This window comes from Glycine max, chromosome 11, assembly GCF_000004515.6.
Source record: "Glycine max cultivar Williams 82 chromosome 11, Glycine_max_v4.0, whole genome shotgun sequence".
In the NCBI taxonomy this organism is placed as follows: Eukaryota; Viridiplantae; Streptophyta; class Magnoliopsida; order Fabales; family Fabaceae; genus Glycine; species Glycine max.
In genome coordinates this window covers 21,668,458-21,673,878 of record NC_038247.2, presented here as the reverse complement: position 1 = coordinate 21,673,878, position 5,421 = coordinate 21,668,458, and the positions used below count along the sequence as shown (strand labels likewise).

General features: G+C 33.5%; 1 long non-coding RNA gene across 1 annotated transcript; it reads right to left on the bottom strand.

The window, feature by feature from the left end:
- Positions 1-3,396: 3,396 nt before the first annotated feature.
- Positions 3,397-5,207, bottom strand: LOC121173005 (uncharacterized). The gene is made up of 5 exons (XR_005887032.1): positions 4,494-5,207; positions 4,167-4,405; positions 3,918-4,056; positions 3,591-3,845; positions 3,397-3,488 (listed from the first exon to the last, which is right to left on the bottom strand). It is a non-coding gene; the product is annotated as an uncharacterized lncRNA (long non-coding RNA).
- Positions 5,208-5,421: the final 214 nt, after the last annotated feature.

The window sequence follows — 5,421 nt, the reverse complement described above, 5'->3', positions numbered from 1 at the left end:
CCAATTTAACCCTCTAAGAATCCTTACACATGTTCATTCTAACCCCAATTGTGATAAACTCATCCCTTACCTCTAAGCGGGCTCACGTGTGTATTGTAACAGCAATAGCGGCATCTCTAACAGTTTCTTGAGATTCCTCAAGTTCCTCTGACTGTTCTAATAGGGCTCCCAAATGTTAGAGAGAAGGAGAAGGGATTGAAGTCTTCATTCCATGATCCTATGTGCGATGCATCTTTCTCCATCCATAGACATTACTTTGAAAATCCCAACGGTGAAGAAGTGTGGAAGTGAATCTTGAACTAAGTATCAAAATGTCACGATAATCTAACGGTTAACGAATCCGAGTTCATAGTTTTACTGAGATAGTTTTGGGTTTATGTGGGAAAAGAAAAAACTACGATGCAAATAGTATTTCTCTCAGATTCGACAACTTTTCGTAATTCCCAACGGTGAGAATACTCAAAATTGAGTTTTGAACTTGGTGCTTAAATATTATGACGATCCAACGATGAATGAGTTCGAGATCATCATTTTTCTGGGATAAGATTGGTGGTATGCGGGAAGAGAAAGGGTTTTAGGAGGAGGAGAAAGGAAAACCAAAATGAGAGGGAGAGAAAGTTAAAAATGACCTAGCATGTCTCTATTTATAGTTAGATACTCTTAGTCTATTGTTTACTCTATTTTTTTATTACTTTATAAACAAACACTCTATTTTATTTCCTATCAAATGTATCCTTTTTATTTTCTCTCAAACCATTATTTTAATAAAATTATTTCTTCTTATTCATTTAATTACAAAAATCTCATCATTTTTCTAAAACTCTATTTATTTATAAATAACATTTTCTTAAAATTAGTTTTAAGAAAATGAGATGTTACAATTTCAATTGTTATATCTTTATTTCAATGTTGAAAGCTAGATTCAATAGGTTCATGCACAATTAGTTGTTTTGAGTGACAAGCTTTAATTTATCGTGGCTGAAATTGAGTTTACAATCCAAAGTACTAAGTATTAACAAAGGAAATTGTGGCCAATAAATTTAAGGGATAAATGATCATTTGATTCTAGATGTATAAATTGGTGACATTTGAATTCTTATAAAAAATGAAAATTGTGATTTTCATCCTTATGTAAAAAAATGTGACAATTATATTTTATCATACAACTTAATTAATAACAAATTATATTAATATTTTAATTTTATAATTTAATGTCAAATTAATCATAAAAAATATAACTTAATCTCAAACTTGTCCCATAAAATTTAGCTACAGGACATTTGTTAAAAATTTTATACATTTAAGGATTAAATCAATTTTTGTTTTCTTTCAACACCTAATGGTTACCAATTTACACTTTCAAGAATCAAATCGTTTATCCTAATTATAAGTATAAGTATAACAATAAAAATAATTAATACGTATATTAGGCACCCATGATAAATTTAATACTTTTATAATGTTAATTAACTTCACTTAAAAAATGAAAAAAAAATGTAGACATGCACATCAAGCAACCATGATAAAAAAAAGTGTCACTTTGGGATAACGATAATACTAGAAATGAAAAGTTGTAATTTATTTTGTTTCATTTTCTTTCCAAATGATGGAACAAAATATTTGTTTCATTCTTTTATAAATTACCCAAACATATAGAATAATATTTTAATCCATTTCATCGATCTACAAACTACGAGAGAGACTTTTATTTTACCTAGTCTTAATGGATACTAATTATAGAGTTGGTAGCTATGGGAAGAGAGGTATCTATCTAAATGTGCATCATTACACAATATATATCTGTGATGTAACTCATGCTTGCTAACTTGTACACTCCTTGTGCTACAGTTGCCTATCTTTTAATAAAATATTAATTTGCCTATAAAAAATGTACTAGCCAGAGAAGTTGTTGGCTTCAACGAGGACTCCACCGGATAATCCACTACTCTTAGGTTATGTTTGGATTGATGTGGTAGAGAATGGAGACAAAAGGATGAGAATATAATAAAACGGAATAGATTGGAATGACATGATTAAAAATACCAGGCCATTCCATTGTTTGAGAAAGTAGGTAACTTAGAATGGTATAAAAATAGAATAATGAAACAAATATTTCACTCCATCATTTGAAAATAGAGCGGAGCAGTTTTTTTTAGATCAGCAAAAGCATTATATTAAAGGGGTACTAGAGGTACCTTAAAAATAGAACACGTGACAAGCTTAGAAGGGATCCAACACAACACCCCAAGGTTAGAAAACATTAAAATTCCAATGTAGAAGATGAATATAGACTAACCAAGGGAGAGACACGGTGTTGGCACTATTAGAAAATATGCTTTCTAGATCGGTTATTTATGATTTTCAACATCGGTTTTTGAATCGATGTTGAAAGTACCGACGTTGATAATATTATTGTTAACATCGGTTTTTTAAAAATCGATGTTAACGTAATATGAATTACACCCAAAAAATGTATATTAATGTTGAAAGTTAACATCGGTTTTTACAAAAAACCGATGTTAACGAATGTGTTAATGTTGACAGTTAACATCAGTTTTCTGTAAAAAAAAAACGATGTTAACGAATGTGTTACTATTGACAGTTAACATCGGTTTTTTAAAAAACCGATGTTAACTAACATTAACATCGGTTTTCTGTAAAAAACCGATGTTAACAAATTTGTTAATGTTGATAGTTAACATCGGTTGTTTGTAAAAAACCGATGTTAACGAATGTGTTACTATTGACAGTTAACATCGGTTTTCTGTAAAAAAAAAAAAACCGATGTTAACAAATGTGTTACTATTGACAGTTAACATCGATTTTCTGTAAAAAAAACCGATGTTAACGAATGTGTTCCTATTGACAGTTAACATCGATTTTTTATAAAAAAAAACCGATGTTAACGAATGTGTTACTATTGACAGTTAACATTGGTTTTTTCAAAAAAACCGATGTTGTTTTCAGGAATTTTTTTAAATATAATGTCTCTGTTTTTATAAAAAAAAAAACAAAATTTAACCTGTAAATTTAAAATCAGACCACACATCACACAACATATATCATTTGCATTCTGTTTTCAAATAGGTTTTAGCAAAAAACTAGCTATCAACAAAGGTTATTCAATGTTAAGATGAAACAACAATTATAAAAAATGTAATGCAAAGTATGTAAACTAATTAAGTAACCTAAAGTTACATAGTTGCCTAACATCCTATGTTTGATTTCTAACTTTTAGATAATACTGTGCCCACTGGATGTGAAGCGCCTTGAATCTCTTTGCTTCCAATGGTCTAATTTCATTAAAATACTGCATGATCAAATAAAAAAAATAAATTAATAATGTAATAACAATTATAAGAAAACTAACTTTGTTTGAAATAAACAATTGTTGTCTCTCAATTATTTCTGAAAGATCCTAAGATTATCGTGGACATCCAATGCATCACGTAGTAGCCACATTCAGTGATTCCTTTTTGTCTATTACACTAAATACATAATGAAATTTGGATATTAATTAAACGTTAACTACAATTAGTGTACACACACATAAAATATATATAAGTAGAACTTTTATTTAAAACACATACCTTAACAACAATCCACCTAGCAGCAGCCTTGGATTTCGGTTGTGGAGTATCATCAAGTCCTTTCAAAGCACTAGTGTTGAATATGAGGAACATTAAAATATTGATGTTGTTGAGTTATGCCAATGAAAATGTATTGAAAACAATACTGATCTGTTAATTATTCTCTTAAGGTAGTTGTCTGGCCTGTTATGTAAAGAACAAAACCAGACAACTAGGTTTTCCTTAGGCAGAATGACGACCATTTGCCAGTGTCCGCTGCAATAGAGACGAATATGGGTTATTGTAGTAGTATAGATTATTTAAATTCAATTATTGTGTTTGACTTACCTATTCAGGTAGACTCCAAGGTAAACATCTCGTTTTGAACTCTGTATCCAACTCTTGATGTAACTTTCGGATTCAAATTGTGATTGCCCAGATCTCTGAATGGACTGTGGCTCGAGGAATCCATACACATCATAATTCCCTGCTCGCACACTTGTCTCAGTCAGATGGTTGTGTTGTTAAGTCAAAGTTAATTATGTATGAATTTAAAACAATTACTTTGGTAATTAATAGTAATCTAAAATGACTTACAGAATCCACAACTGTATAATAGATATGCTGAGACATTGACCACCATGTGCAATTTCAGAGAGATCTTCGTGCTTTATATACAACGGGAAGTTTTGATTAAACACCCCAAATATGGTAGCATCCCACATAACCTGAAGAGGCTTCAAAAACAGTTGTGGGATGGTCAATGTCATCAGGTACAGGGGATCATCGACCTCTTCATCCAGGCTTTTTGGAGGTTTTGCTGGAGACACAACTGCCTGTTGATAAAACATAGTTAATTAGCAAGTTTTGATTACAGTGAACAAATTAATTGAAAAAAATAAACATATAATCAGAGTAAAATACATATTCTGATAAACGCTTCACAAGATGTGTTGGCCAAGCAAGGAAGGTGTTAAGTGCCTGCCCCACTAAGGTAACCTCGTCAGTGGGTACAGGAACGAGAGCCTCTGCATCTTTAACCTCCTCAACACCAACCTTGACTTGGCCATGCAACAAAGGGATGTTGTGAACTGTTGTGGATCCCTCATAAAGTATTCATAGGGCAACCAGGCGGGAAGGATTTTCTTCAATGTATAGCCCGCATTTGTTTGAGTCACCCGTCCCTGGATCGTTCCTTGAGGGAGCAACACAACTCTCCTTTGTGCTGACACGAGGACCTGAGGGACCAACCTCTGGCTCTGGAGGTAGTGGAAGTCCCTGTGATTGCATCTGAGATTGAAACTGGGACTGCATCTGGCTGAAGGATGCCATCATCTTTCGATTCACTTTTTCTGTGATTGACTCCTCCAGTTGGTCTCTGATTTGTTGGGTCAGCTATTCTAGGTCTTCAGGAGGCATGGAGGAAGAACTGCGGGACGTTCGTGAAGCCGATCCAAAGTATTGCTTTATGGTGACACCGGCTCCAACAGACGAACACGGCCAGGGTGCTCTGGTCGCCCAATGGCAGCAGTCAGGATATCCTGACGTCCATGGGGGACGAATGATCCCTGTGACGCCTGCTCGTCCAAAGAATCCTATACCGAACACATATTTGTCCAAGGAATTCACAAAGATAATTACAATTATTAATTAAAAATGACTTCCAATCCTGTCAGCTATTTCCTTTAATGCCTCAGATGTCATCTGTCCAGTTTTCTTCGTGCGAGCCATCTTCCATTTCACGTGGCGTCTGATGGGAGATGGAGGGTCAATGATGCCCTCAGTGCTTCCAGACTGGGAAGCTTCTTCCAGTCTTTTCTTTGTCTTCTCAACCATGAACTTTGCTTCTAAA